General features: G+C 34.8%; 1 long non-coding RNA gene and 1 other non-coding gene across 2 annotated transcripts; one reads left to right on the forward strand and one right to left on the reverse strand.

Moving 5' to 3' along the window:
• The first annotated feature begins 5,784 nt into the window (after positions 1 to 5,784).
• Positions 5,785 to 5,945, forward strand: LOC148783306 (U1 spliceosomal RNA). Its single transcript, XR_016050773.1, has one exon. It is a non-coding gene; the product is annotated as a U1 spliceosomal RNA (small nuclear RNA).
• Positions 5,946 to 7,791: 1,846 nt separating this feature from the next.
• On the reverse strand, positions 7,792 to 10,822 carry LOC148783307 (uncharacterized). Its single transcript, XR_016049487.1, has 2 exons — positions 8,658 to 10,822; positions 7,792 to 8,228 (listed from the first exon to the last, which is right to left on the reverse strand). It is a non-coding gene; the product is annotated as an uncharacterized LOC148783307 (long non-coding RNA).
• Positions 10,823 to 16,194: the final 5,372 nt, after the last annotated feature.

Consider the following 16,194-nt stretch of genomic DNA (forward strand, 5'->3'; position numbering starts at 1 on the left):
ACCAACACGTGCTTTGTTTCTAATTCCTAATTTTTTTATGATAGAAGGGTACCTTTGAAATGCCGCAAACCTCTTTACTTTAAAAATAATAAGGATGCAATTTTTAACAATTTTCTTGCTTGTGAATCCTTGAGAGAGAGTTCACAATAGAAAACAAGATTTTTAACAAAATTGACGTTTTACTTTCTGAAAAAAAGAAAAGTGAGATATAGCTTTATTTTATTTTTTATTTCGATTTGTGGGGTATAATTTTTGACCATACAAAATTCTCATGCAATCAACATAAAAAAAAATGGAAAGAAAGAACATGAGCACACAGCTAACCTTGCAAAAGTAAGTTTGAAAAAACACGTGGAATTTAAATTCAGCTCTCCAAACGCGATGGTCTTCAAACAGAGCTGGCAAAACCAGCGATTGAACAATTCAACTGGTCATATGCCAGTTTGAACCGGTTATGTGAAATCCTGATTTAGTACTACAGGCTAGACAAGATTACGAGAACTGGTTCTACCGGTCTAACTCTCGGTTCAGTCCGGTTTTAATAACATTGGTTTGTAGCATGTTTAGTAGATTGTCCCACCCAGTGTGTAAACAATCGGCTGATTTTTTTAAAATCGGCTGACTGACTCGGGATCGGTGTTGATCCCGATCTAGCCCAACTCCAACAGTCATGTATGTAGGAATTTCGTTTAGTACACTAATTGGCTGACTAATGCACTAGTCTGCGATTTGTTATAAAAATTGGTCGATAAGTGACTGTCATAGTGCCGAGTCTGCAAAGATATCCTTATAACATTTTTTATATATTTCTCATTTTTTTCTTTTCCCCAATCTTCTATGGACACGGTTTCTATGTAGCTAGCCCACATATAGTGGAAATTGCATCTTGGCGATAAATATATATTTTTAAATATAATTTGATCCCAATTTTTAGAGAATATATAATCTTTAACGTGGAGATCATAAACATGATTTTTTTTTTTTTTTTTTTTTGAAAACTAGAAATAATTATATTATGAAAACATTTGTACCATTAGTTACACTTGTTTTTAGATGGACTACCTATTTGCATCATCTTTAAGATGTATGTTTTATACCTTTGGACCGCATATTATAGAAATGCAGTCCGGCCACATTAAACAATTTTCCTTCTTTTATTTCTCTATTTAAAACTTTATATATTATTATTACAAATTTTTTATTTGCTAACTGAGTTTGCCGCATTGGGCGAGTAGACCCAGACGCACCAGAGTTGGTCAGCCGCGTCAGGGTGCCAAGCCTGTAGGTCCCTCAACTTGGAGAATATAAAATTTATTCATTGTTCATCTGATTTGATCTTCAATTTAATACCTACACCACCAATCCCCGAAGGGTACTTAGACATACACATAGACACAAATATGAGAGAGATGAAAATTTATCAAAATTGTCACAAAAAGATGAACAATTTTATATTTTACCTATATTTTTTATTAAATTTCAAAATACCAAAAAAAAGTGGTCTCAAGTTGACATATTATAATATTATATCATATAATGTATATTTATTTTATTCATATAATTTATATTATATGGTATATATTGATTACATATTATATATAATATATAATATTAATATATATTTATTATATATTGATCATTAAAAAGTATTGCTTCAGGTGCCTAATCATTTTCTCCGAAATCCAATTGTGCTTATAATATTTATTTTTTTGTTTTTTTATATGACAATATAAAAAAATAATACATGTAAATTTTAAACAGTTTTTTACAATTTTTTTGAGCTTTTTTTTGGGAGTTTTTGAGTTTTTTGAGATTTTATATCAAAATTACATTTTTCAAAAAAAAATCAAGGCACCAATTGACCGATCTAGTCAGATTCGGTCAGACTAATTAGATCGGGGCCATGTCTAACTAATCGGCCCAATCCGTTGTTTTGAAAACTGGTTCCACATAAATGATCAGCGTCTCGGTTCGGTCCGGTCCGGTTTTAAGTTCGTCGGCGTACTGACTTCCTACTGCAGGATATCTCTTCCGCACTTTCAATAAATCTCACTTTCTACAGACAGGGCAAAGTGGGTAGATGACCTGGGTCAATCCTCTTTTCGTCGAATATCTGTAGGGTGCCTCACACATGAGCTTCAAACATTAAAACATGGAAACGGTTTATATAAAGATGCAGCCTTATAATGTAGAACTACGAATGCACCTCAAAAATCCATAGAAAAAGGTAGTTTTAATGTTGAAAAACCTTTTGATTGATCATCTCGACATTGAGATATATGATCATGAAAAATAAAAAGATTTTAAGTCTCATAAATAGTGCATTTTACAACATATTATTTACATCGTCCATTTTCAAGATTTTCATATGTTTATAGATTTACTTGATTTTAACTATTTTTAAAATTTAAAACTTTATAATTTGATATAAAAATTGATTTTGAGACAATCCTAATAACATTTTACATCAAAATTATATACCATGATAAATTTTGAAGGTGCGCCTTACCTCTATAGCTATGGATGCATCCGTATGCCAACTGCACCCTTAAAACATTTCTATTTGAAAAGAACGTACATGGGTTTCTCATGAATTGGGCTTGGGTCCGAGCTGTTAGCAATTGATATAAGATCGCTTTGACTACGAGATTGTACGAGATCATTTATCTTTCATACAAGGAGGTCACAGTCATTCCTAACTATTAGATGTCAAATTCGATGGCTTGTCGGTGTCATAATGTTCGAAAAATTCATTTTTGAACTTTGAGTCTAATTAATAACATGTTCACAACCACCTAATTTGAGATTTATGGAATAAAAATAATTGTGATCTTCTTGTACTAAAAATAAATAATTTCTTCACAAACTTTTTCACTGAAAATCAATTCCTAATGATGAGTTACAAAAGAAAATAATATATGAGTTTCCTTTCAAAATTCCATAGGAATAGGGCAAGTTTCCTCTTTGTAACCAGCAGTTTCGCTTTTACCTCTTCATCTCCCCTCATGTCCTCCCCCTCTTTTCTATCACATGCTCTCTCTCTCAAAGAACGACACATATCTCAATCTCTCAAAAGTGTTAATATTAGCATTATCAAAAATAAATCTATCTCTCTCTCCAATAATAACATATCTCAATCTCTCAAAAGTGTTAAAGATTAGCATTGTCAAGTAAATTAGAATGTATAATTTGTTAAGGTCAACTATTACGTCCAGATAGAGTTTTATTTTATAAAGAAATTTTATAATGTTATCCTCTTCACTAGATGCCATTACTAGATAAAGGGATGGCATACTGAACGACTATTTACTATTTCGTACTGTCACTTTAAGATATCGAATTTCTAATCAAACAATTTGGGCAGTGTCACAAAATTCAAAATAATTTTTTTTGGACTTTGAGCGTAGTCAATTATTGTATACCTCCGGCTACTCATTTTCCCATCCAATAGTCAGTGGTGATTATGACCTTGCACCAAAAAGAAATAATGTACTTTTCGTTGGATATATCGAGCCCAATTAGGATTAAGGCACATTATGTGAGTTCTAAAAGGAAAAAGTTTGTATAGATCGAGGCTCTAAACAATCAAATTAGAGCCCACCTCAAAAATTTTACTAGAAGAGGTTGCTTTGATGCCCAAATATTCTTAAATTGATCATCTTGACATCAAGACGCATGGTCATAAGAAAAACATGGATTTCAAGTTTTGAAAATAGCGTATCATCTTGTAACACATTTTTGGACCCTCAATTTTCAAGTTTTCATAGATCAGCTCAATTTACACTATTTTTGAAGCTTTAAATTTTATAATTAAAAATAAAAATATATTTTAAGACTGTCACAAAGATTTTCATTATTGAAACAACATTTCTCGAAACTATTTGTAAGTAGGCTTTACTTCAATTGTTTAGAGTCTCGGCTCTATACAAACCGCACCAGTTATAAAAAAATAAAATAGAATGGAATCCTCCCTTTCAAATCTCTCTATAAATATGGTGGAAAGATGAGGTTACATGTGGCTTTTGGTGTGAGTTAGAGAGAGCAAAGAGAAGGCCACCAAGCCTTAGAGAGAGAGAAAAAGGTAACTGGGCCCAGAGAGGGTAAATATAGAGAGAAAATTGTAGTGTGTAAAGCCCACAGGGCACAAAGTTTATTGAATAAAATCCTCTTCCCTTAAAGTGTATGTGCATGACAGATCAGGCTCATCTACAACGAAGGCATTTATGAATTTTTTTCAACATAGTATCCGAGCTAGATAAACGGTACCATTTATTATGAATTATCTCAACATGGTATCAAAGCTAGGTAAGAGGTACGATTTATTAGTGAAGATCGCCCTTTTGTGGATTCTTCACGTCGCTTGAAACTTCCTTCAATTTGAGGTTCGATTTGTGAATGAAGATCGCCAATTTTTTACATCGGTCGAGACTACCTCAAACTTCAAGGTATTTCACTAGCCAAGGTTTGAATGTAAACTCTAATCAAAGTTTAGAGAATGCCCAGAGTTCGGAAAGGTGATTTCGACCTCGGTTTTACAGAGACTCTCTCTCTCTCTATGTTGACAATGATTAATTGTTAAGAGAATTTTTTTCACAGTAACATGAACTCTATCATGTCAATCTCCTGGCCATAGTTCTCAAAAAAGAAAACTAAAAAAATTGGTAGGTCTCATTGATAAGCCATTTGATATGGAAGGCCTATTGAAAGTAGTGGATGATAAAAGGCTCATAGGAAAAAGTAGAATGGCCAGGCTTAATACAATCCAAATCTCTTGTGGAGGAGAAGCATTCTCTAGTGTGTATAAAAACGATAAAAAGTAGCCCAAGATCAGTTGGGGTTTTTGACCCATTTAAAAACAAATAAAAATTCACCAGATCGGTTAGTCCAGTTAACAATCTGGGTAGTCCGGTTCCTATTCTACTTGCTCCGAGGCCCATGTTCAGTAAACCGTTCCGGTTCGATTTTACGAACACTGATGCGAACAAACAAATGGGACTAAAAAAAGGCATTCCTGAAAGCAAAGTTCTGAGCAGGTAAGCGAAGCAATGGTTTCATCTGTGTTTGCTTGAAGAGTGAAAGATCTTTGTGATCAATTAGAAGGGATTGGCATTAAGATGGAGAATTAACTCCCTATTTGCTATCATCTCAAGAGAATCTAAGGACTGAGTTTGATGTTACGTCGGTGGTGATTCAAAAATCTAAACCACCCATAGAAGAGATGATATTCCTATTGCTTGAAGAGGAAGCATTTCTCGAAAGAAGGAAATTGGAGTCGCATTAAGATCGGGAATAACTCCCTAGTTGCGATCATCTCAAGAGAATCTAAGGACTGAGTTTGATGTTACTAGGGTGCTGATTAAAAAATCTAAACCACCTCTGTCTCACACACAAGAGATACATATAAAAGCCATATGAATTTTTAGAGAAAATCCGTAACTCGTGAATCATGTCCTCAAACGTTTTCCTTGTTGCTCCCTCTTTTCAAATATATATATTTTTTTACTGTAACATTTCTTAATTGAAACCTAAAAACCAATAAAGAGATGAGACCGGACTATATATACCCACTTTGAATTAGTTTAAAAAATTGTGCACTACGATTTATCAACAAAGAGAGACAGATGCTAGGGCTTGACAATCGATGAGAGAAGAAATTTTTAAGTGTTTGTTAGGAGAAAACCAGCAGTGATGTTAAGTAACTCTATTTAATCCCACATTGAGGAGGTAGGAGAGATTATTGGGAAGCAAGGCAGATAAATATGGTTGAAGGATGATAGGCAAAGCATACTTACCTGGGCGGGGTCAATCGGTGTTCAAGAAGGCTGATGGCTTAGGATGGCTGCCCCCATTGCACTTGCGGGGGTGGGTCACTCTACCATCTCTCTTAATGAGGGAATGGACGTCATAATTTGTGGTAGGGGGGTACGCGTTCGCGCGGCCCCCACTAATCCAAAATTTAAATTTTTTAGAGAATCGTAATACACCAAAAAAACCCAAAACAAAAACTTCTTAGATAACTATAATATCTTAATCGAAATGTTTTTGACCTTAAATATCCCTATTTAACTCAAATTGGTTTTTATCTTGAATATAGTCAAATCAAATTGGCTCATAAAATATGTACCTTAATCAATTTTTGTTGTAAGGCTGCAGCTGTAGTGGTTTGGTACATTTTTAGTAAGGCTGAAATTGTTGTGGTAAATTTGGAAATTAATCAACTTTCCGTCTTGTAATTTTCTTTGTAAAGGTGTACAAAAGATAAATCAAATTTCCTTAAAAATTGACGAATTTCCTTATAAAGCATGGAAAAAATTAATGTAAGGTTGTTTTAGTAGTGGTAAATGTTAGTCCTTAGCAAAACAGCGATCAAACAATTCAACTGGTCATATGACTGTTTGAACCGGTTCTGTGTAATCCTGATTTAACACTTGCTCAAGCTGGTCAAGATTCCGATATAACTGGTTCTACCATTGTAATTGCTGGTTCGGTCCGGTTCTAATAACATTGGTTTGTAGCATGTTTAGTAGTTTGTCCTACCTAAGTGATCAGCGTCTTGGCAACAAGTTCAGCATCAAATCCATTTTGAACATTCTGGGCATATCGACTTCCCACTTTTAATAAATCCGACTTCCTATAGAAAGGGCAAAGAGGGCAGATCAATCCTCTTTTCTTTGAAATTCTATAGGTCCGTGATACATAAGCTTTAGACATTAAAACATTGCTATTTCAAAAGTACATACATGGGTTTCTCATGAATTGGGCTTGGGTGCGAGCGGTTAGCAATTGATATAAGACACACTTTTAACTACTGGATTGTATATCATTTATCTTTTTTACAAAGAGGTTATAATTACTCTTAGCTATTAGATGTTAAATTGGATGGCTTGAGATGTATTACAAAGTTCGATTTTTTTTTTTTGGTTTGAACTATTAAAAGTCAATGGCCTCTTTGTATACTTTTTCCAGTAAGTTAAGGTCAATTCCTAGTAATGAGTTCCAAAACAAAAGAATATATGGGTTTCTACCCTCTTTGAAACATTGAAACTTCTTTGCAACAAAAGAATATATGGGTTTCATCTCCCCTTATGTTATATAATACAATAAATATATAATATGATATAATTAAGGGTGCGATTTGTATAGAACTGAGGCTCTAAACAATCAAATTAGAGCCCACCTTCAAATAGTGTTAAGAAATATGGTTTCAATGCTAGAAAGTTTGTGAAAGCCTTAAATTATATTTCCATCTTTAGTTATAAAATTTAAAGTTTCAAAAATAGTGTAGATCGAGCAGATCTAAGAAAATTTGAAAATTGACAGTCCAAAAATGCGTTACAAGATGCACTATGTCAAAAACTTAAAATCCATGTTTTTATTATATCCGTACATCTTGATATTGAGATGATCAATTTGATGTTATTTGAGCATAAAACAAGCTCTTTTAGCAATAGTTTTGAAGTAGGCTCTAATTTGATTGTTTAGAGCCTAGGCTCTATATGAACACCTATAATTACTTAATGGAAAAAGTTCATATAAGGATGGATGCAACCTTATAATGTAGAATGCACATAAAAACTCCATCAGAAAAGGTAGTTTTAATTTTGAAAAACTTTTTGATTGATCATCTCGACATCGAGATGTATGACCATGAAAAATAAAAGGATTTTAAGTCTAAAAAATAGTACATTTTATAACATATTGTCCATTTTCAAGATTTTCGTATGTTTATAGATCTACTTGATTTTAACTATTTTTAAAATTTAAAATTATATAATTACATATAAAAATAGATTTTGAGATAATTCAAAAAACATTTTACATCAAGATTATATTATACAATGATAAAATTTGAAGGTACACCTTACCTCTACAGCTAGGGATGCATCCGTATGCCAACTGCACCCTTAATCAATACAATCCAAACAACATATTTTATAATCAATGAGGGGAATGATCGTGTGTATTAAATTTCCTATACCCGTTTCGTTCTTTTAAAGAATTCCATTTACCCCATCTCCTGCACTCTGGAAATATCAAATGCTTCTCTCTCTCTCTACCGGCTCTTCGTCGATCTTCATCACACTCTTTTGTCCTCCCCCACCCCCTTCTCGCATTCGTTGTTTTTTATTGTTTTTGACAATATTTCATTCAAAAGATTTCCAGCAGCGAGCTTGAAAATGCTTCTTCCTTGAATTTAGAGTCCTCTGATTATGATTTTGGTAAAGAGACTGTTGATTCAAGAGATAAAAGATTTCAGAGACCAAAATAAGGAATCTTTGGAAATGGTTTCTGGTTATGAAATTGTAAAGAGTTGAAGAATAAAACATGGGTGCTGGTGGGTTTATCAGCAAAATTTCCAGCGAGTTTCCAAAGGTAAATGAAACATTGAAACTTCTCTGCAACCTCATACAAAAACCCCTATGTACGAACCATTAAAAAAATTGCCATTGCTTGCCAAAACCACAAACTGGAATCTCCCCAACCTACTGCAAGCAAAAATCCATTAAAACCCCCAAAAGGGCTCTCCTCTTCTACCGTTTTTATCGTTCTAACCTCGCTACTCATGGGTTTTTCTACCTGTAGGTTTTTTTAAGGAGATCGAATTCAAAGATAATGGTCTGAAACATGGGAAGCTTTGAGAGAACAGTTTCGTTTACCTTGCATTTTTGTAATCTTCAAAAGGTCGTTGAAGAGAGAGAGGCAGGCAGTCACTCTCTTTTTGCTGGTTTCTCTTGGAGAGAGAGAGAATAGAGGGGAAAATTCAGATCAGGGACGAGGAGAGTGGGACTGCCATGACACAGATGTGAGAGAGATGAGAAAACGTGGTGGATAGAGGGGAGGGTTTTATTGGAAGAGAGAGAGAGAGAGAGAGAGAGAGAGAGAGAGAGAGAGGAAAGAAAGTAGTAGAGAGAGAGAAGGGAGCGAATCAACAGGAGAGAGAAAAAGGGCAAACTGTTCAAAGGTGTTTTAATGGAAGAAGCCCTTCATGCGCTAGCAAGTTAATAGCCTTCCCAAAAATTTACATCTTCAAAATCGACGGTCTATAGTTTAGATGCACTTTATCAATATGTATTCAAAATACACATGATCATCCCTACAATAATATTAATACAATCGAAATAGTCGAGAGGCATCTTCCGGGTCTCTTATCAAATGTTATTAAAACAACAAATGCTCATTTTCAAAAAAGCAAACAAGGCTGAAAGAGCCTCCTAAGCTGGAGATGAATGTGAAGCAAGAGGTATTGCAGGAACCGGTGAGACTCCTAATCCAATAGATAGTAAAGAGAACATATCTAACCTCCCTATTGGTCCATCTTCTATTGAAAGTTTTGGTTCCCCAATTCTCATGAGGGTTATTAGAGTATATCTTCATGGCACTCGTGAGAAGATGAACAGTAGGCAGTTTGCTCTGGCCTAGCCTTTACACACAATGTCCATCACAGGCTAAGGAGAACAAACTATCGTCAAGAATCAAACCATATCAATGTGAGGTTTTCGTCCATTGTATAGAGGTGGACCGGTGCATATTTCTCGACTATGCAACCCCAGCCATTCTGCAATTGATTGCCCATTTCTTATGAGAATCATGAACATGAAATCCACCTTCCAATAAAAGCTAAGAAAGGAGGATACTTTCTAGGACTTCTTCACTCATGTCAAGCCCAAGTCGGTTCATGATCGGGGCTTTGAAGATGAGGACGGCATAGCCCAAAATAGCAGCCAAGCCAGGGATCCAAGGAAGAAGCCTGGCTTGATTCAGACAGCCAAGTAGCCTCAATTTAAGGGCCATTGCGACCCCCTCCAAATCAAGACCTACCCAGCCTACTCAAGCACCTCCTCCTTTGGCTCCTAATTTACTATCACCCCTCATGGTTCCAAAGAACTCATCAGGTCGTATTGATGGGATTGAAGAGAAAGGCGAACACTCCATAACAATATGGAAAGTGCCAAAAAGTGCTCCGATCCATTGGCAAGGTTTAAAGTTCTTTATCTCTAAAAACTTTGGTCGGAGCTGTTTTAGTTGAAGGTGATTTTTTAAATGTGATTGGCTGGTGCAATAAAGAACGGCGAATCTCCTAGAAGCTTCGATTTATTTGGCTGGAAATCATGGACCTCTCAGCCTCTCTATAGGTCTCCTTTTCTCACGTGTACCGTGAGGCGAATTTTCTTGCTGATTCTCCAGCTAAAGGCGGGTTTCTTTGCCTTCCCTCTTATTCTCTTCCGATGTAATCTCTTTTGATTAATGCTTTAATAAAATTTTGGAACTTTCGTCCAAAAAAAAAAATGCCCTTAATAAAATTTTGGAACTTTCGTCCAACAAAAAAAAAAAAAAAAGTGCCCCAATCCATACATATTGAGGGCAGAAGCTGAGCAAGGCAACCAAGCAGTTACCAGCATGAGCAGACGTTGAGGCGGGTGTAAGAAAGAACAGAATTTTAGTGTCAGTCTTCTAAGACTGAGATTGCTGTGCAAGGTAGTACGCCAGGTGAAAAAGCATCTATTCACGTTCCATAAACCAAACCGGACCCAGCCCTTCCAAGCAAAAAAGATAGACATGATGCCTCCAATATCAAACAACATCAACAATCAAAAAATAAAATAGAATCAGGCTGGTCTGATATCTTTAATAGATACCATTTTTTGGTATATGATGAACCTTCATATTGTATAAGTTGAACCCCCGTGGTAAACCATAGCGTTACTGCCACAATACGTCAACCCCCTTATTGTGTTAAAGAAATGACACAAGGGGCCGTCCAATTTTGGAGTTATTGAAATGCTCCAATTTTTTTTTTAAAATTATGATTTTGGATGCAATATATATGTATAAAAAATAAAAATAAAAACTAAAAAAAAATAAAAAATAAAAAATAAAAAATAAAAAATGTAGTCTACAATTTGCAACATTGGACCTAGGACAAAACTGGAAAAAAAAAGAAAAAAAAAGAAGGACCTAGGTGTAAAATGTGCAAAAGATTGGACTATGTAATAAATTTGTTTTTCTTAGGAGCGGTGTCTTCCTCATGAAAAACTCCCACTTATAGGGATTTGTTTGATGTGAGATTGGAAATGTCTTAAATCACCAATGAATAATTTAAAAAATAAAAAATATGGTTTTGAATCTTTGGGATGGAATTGTTTTTGGTCATTTTAAGCGGTTCAATTTCAACTCTTTTTAGATTGGTCACTGGGATTTCAACTCTTCTTACATACCGGCTCGGGCCAGGTCAGCCCGACATGGTATGGACCGGACCCAACCCACTGCCCGACCCGATTGTCACCCTAAGTGGGAGACTACTTAATCTTGAGGTCAACCTATCAATTAGATGTTTTCGAAACTTCATCTGTCTACTTTGGAAGTGACTAGTGCAGTTTAGGCGTGAAAAATATCATATTTGAGAAGGTTTGATTTTTGGGGTCCTGTAAAGTTCAATTTTGAAGATTTGGGCCTTCAAGGCCGAATGAAGTCTTGTCTACAGTCAAAAGTTGGATTTCTCATTAATCAAAACCAAGAGCTCTACTGTAGACAAAATGAGGAGTGTGAACCAGTGTTTTGAGACTCGCCTGGACTACTTGGACTCGCCGAGTAACTCGGCTTTCCCCTATGGGCGAGTCAAGTTTGCCCTGAGTATACTCTACACGAGTTTTTAATAAGTCATATATAATAATGTGTCGATTTTTAACATGAACATTCTATTGTTTTGAGGCTCTTCGGGACTACTCGGACTCGGCCAAGTAACTCAGCCTTACCGCCGAGTATACTATACACAAGTTATAAAATATATGTAATAATGTGCCGATTTTTATCATGAATATTCCATTAACACTCCGCTATCGTTTTGTTAAATCTTTATTTTTTATTTTTATTTTTATTTTTGTATTCTAAGAACTTACGACTTTAATCAACGCGTGACCAAGATTTCCTTGTCAACAAAAACATATTTCTATTTATATAGTGCTCTTAAAAAATAACAAATAAAAAACATAAATTTAAAATATGGGAGTAGAGGATTCAAACGCAAATTATCCCGCATTGAGGAACCCTAAGGGGGGCGAACCTAACCATTAGGTCATTTGACAGTCAATTTTATAAGAATGAGAAGGCTATAATATATATAAATTAATTTTTGTTAATGACCACTCCAGACAAAAAAGGCATACTTTCACCATCCGCTTACATTGACATCGGAGATGATATAAATCAACCATTCAAATGATCCATACACCTCTATGAAGCGCAAGGTTTCTATACTTCCCCTATAACATAGCTATATGCTTCCCCTCTCATCCAGCCGTCCAATTTAGATCAAGTAAGCCAGATCCAATGCCTCAGAGTTATTTATTTTTAGTTTTTTCTACAAATTGTACGTGTCATCTTCTCAATGGTGCGCACCTAAAAAATATTTAGAAGAATTTTTCTATAAAATACAATGACCAAAATACCCCTTGAAACTTTCAGAAGTATTTTGATCATTTTATTTTATTAATAATATTTTTATAAGTGCGAGTTTAAGAGAGGAATGGATGCCCAAAATTTGGTGTTCAATAATTTTTATAAAAAAAAATTAAAAATAAAATAGTGCAGAGATGTGACATTGTGATTAGGGTCGTCTTAGCTATCCATTCACAATGGATGGTTGGATACGGGGAAGTGTACAAGTTTTATGCTATAGGGAAACATTAGAAAGCTGCTCATCTATGAATTTAGAAATAGTTTACATTGGCTACAAAAAGGTTACAATCACTTGTAGTGGTAGTAAAATTCAGCGGATCTGTAACCTTAACAACACAATGAATCTAGAAGTGTGGGTGGGAAAATGATATACCTCAATCACATGATTTCACATCTAAACAACTAGGGCTGTTTGTAGCCATGTATATGAAAGGAGGGTGTCATTGCAAACAATCTCAATTTTCAGTACGCCTTAATTTATTGATATATTCAAGAAATGAGACATGCATATATGTTCAGAGGAGGGAGGGAAAGGGTCATGGAGAAATAAAATCGTGAAAATAGCCGCTTCCAAACGGATATTCTGTTAGAGAGGATGCCCTCGACAAGTCTTTCAATTTTTAATAGCTTCCTTATTCCAATGGTTCTCACTTTGAGTCTCCTTGCATGAGCTATCTTTTCTTCTTTATCAATTCTTTTTTGCATGACGTCAAAAGTTTGTTTTCCCTTTTGCTCCAACTTAGCCTACATCACACAACGAAAGATTGTTTTCCCTTTTTCTCCTACTTAGCCTACAACATGCATCATAAGGTTGTTTGAAAATTAGAAAAATTGGCTCTAAGTAACTACCATGAATTTCATATTTTCAAAAAAATAAATAAAAAAGGAGCAGTATCCATTCTAAAGTTATTCAAGAAAACTGAGAGAGAAAAGAGGAGGTGGCGTAAGGATTATACCTCTACTTGCTTCATTTGCTTTTCCACCTTATTATTCTTTTTATTTTCGCATTCATTGATTGTAACCTCTTCACTCTTCAAGCTGTCAAAAATACAAAAAGAGTTAAAATAATGTTTGGTTGAAGTGGTATATTAAACTATTTTTAGTAATCAAGGATTCTTATACTTATAGCGAATATACAACACAAAATAAACCTCCATTGATACCCCTAAAACAAATGGATTCTTAAACAATATGAGAGAGAGAGAGAAAATAATATCAAATATAAACTGTTATAGTGCTATGTCTCTATGTTTATGTGAGAGAGAGATCGGATTTGTATTATTATATTGTCTTCCTTGCATTTATAGCTCTATATTTATATTTGAGAGGGAGAGAGAGAGAGAGAGAGAGAGAGAGAGAGATATCAATCAGGCCATATCTTAGTTAGAATAATGTTGTGTACCTTGTTTGCCTATATTTTAGTTTTTATATTTTTGTGAGTGATTGTGCTTTATATGTATGCTTTCCAATTTGTGTTTGAGGAAAAAGAGATAAAAAGAGAAAAATAGGGATTTAACAATTGTACTTTTGTTTCTCATTGTCTTGTTTTGGTGTAAAATGAATTAGGAAACACTTGTTTGTGTGTGTGAGAGAGAGGGATATCAAATATGCATTGCCATAGAATCTACCTTGTATTTATATCTCTATATTAGAAAGAGAGTATTACCAAATTTGCATTGTTATCGAGTCTATCTTGTGTTTAGATATCTATATTTTATTATATGTTTGAGTGTGTGTGAGTGAGTGTGTGTATGTGAAAGAGAGAGAGAGAGAGAGAGAGAGAGAGAGAGATCATGCCATGTTTTAGTTGCAATAATTTTGTGTCCATGCTCCATGTGCTTATATTCATACATATGAATTTCTTAGTGTGAGAGAAAAAGAGAGGAAGAGAGAGGTACTTAAAAATTCTTGTGTGTGTGTGTGAGGGAGGGAGAGAGAAAAGTGTCATCAAGATTCAACAGTTCTAATCTAGTTTTTTGTTTGTTTGCAAAATGAATTAATAACTACTAGCTCTGTGTGTGTGCATGTACAGAGAGAGATTGTTACTTGTTCAAAATTTTCATTCTCTTGTCTTCCCTCTAAGCACATAATTTGATGTCGGTCTCTTTATCAATCACTTGGAATGGAAGAGTAATATCGAAGGCATATATCTCAGTCTCACTTCCACTCTAAGTGTTGGGTATATGTTTAGTCACATATGAGGCTAAGTGTGTTCTAACAAACGCTTGATAGATTGAAAATGCCAATATAAAGCGGAGTTTCTAACGCACGATCGATAATTATCTTAACAGACGGTCGATAAGATATGAGCACGGTTCTTGATAACAATTGCTCAGATATGCCCCATGATATAAAGATATGATATGCTCAAGATTCATGATGTAAAGACCCCAATATGCCTTCGGAACCTTGACTCATCAGTCACGTTCTATATATTCTGACTCACAAACAGATATGATAGCTCATCAGTTAAGCCAATTCAAGTTTAACTTACGGTCGATGATAGAAGATATTAAAGTCATCTTATTGTGAGACAAGTTCTAGGATACATATACTCCTAAGGCCCGGTATGTCTATCCATGTGATTTGTAGAGGAACTTGATGCGGTTTGGTATACATATTTTTTTATATCCATTATTAGTTACGTATGTGCATCGTAACTTACGGTTTATGATAAGATATCATGAAGGCGTTTCTATTTGAGACGAAACTCTAGGATACATATACTCTCATGGTGCATGGATGTCTCTCCACTCGATATTGAAGGAGTTTTGAGTGAGATGTGATATGATTCTTTTAATCCGTCGTGAGTCAAGAATTTAGGTTTTAACAGACAGAGCATAAAAAAACATCGTCATATATGATATATTGAGGTAAATCCCTGAAAATATACATGTTAAGACCTCATATATCTTAAAGTCTAGGAGTGATACAACTTGGGAAATATTTGGACTTGACTTAACCTATGTCCATATTCACCATTAGTTAAGATATGTATTGACCGACATCCCCAGAACTTCATGTTTTGTAATTAAGCCGAGGCTCTCATGCACCAATGGTTGAGGCATTATAACTCTCTTCCTGAAGTTTTATATCAACCGGAAGTAGCTTAACCATTCATCCACATCGCTCGGTATTTGGACCCTTAAATGCTTTATCCCCCGTGCGTTACAACCAGAATGATACCTGATCACCAAAATCGAGATTTCTCCCTCGATATGAGGAATTTTGTCATGGGACTAAGACTATTGGATTCGTGATTCAATACTTTATTATCATTAAAATATGCAATATTTATTGACGTGTACATTTGAAGCAGTTGCATATTCAATTCACTAGTTATGCTGATGCAATTTCCAGCAGAAGCACAGTAATTTGGATGACTATATCTCTATCGTTTGAGATCTATTTGAGGTGAGACTTGGACCATTGTGTTTGTGTCTGAGTCCTCTAACACCTCTTCAAATTTCATATTCAAAGGATTTGTCATTTGAAAGGGGTTGAACCCGCAATCCACTGGTCTTGCAGACGTAATTTCTAACAAAAATAGGTTAATTTGGCCGGTCGAGATCGCTCTCATTCGTGATTTATTTAAAGTAAACCTTAGACTGTTATGTTTGCATTTGAGTATTCTTTCAACTCATCAAATTTCAAATTCAAAGGATTTGTAATTAAGAAGTGGTTGCACTCGCAATCTACTGGTATCATACTTGTTATGTTGACGCAATTTCCAACAGA

This window comes from Amborella trichopoda, chromosome 2 (genome assembly GCF_054954075.1).
Source record: "Amborella trichopoda isolate Santa Cruz 75 chromosome 2, AtrichopodaSantaCruz75HAP2 v2.0, whole genome shotgun sequence".
NCBI lineage: Eukaryota > Viridiplantae > Streptophyta > Magnoliopsida > Amborellales > Amborellaceae > Amborella > Amborella trichopoda.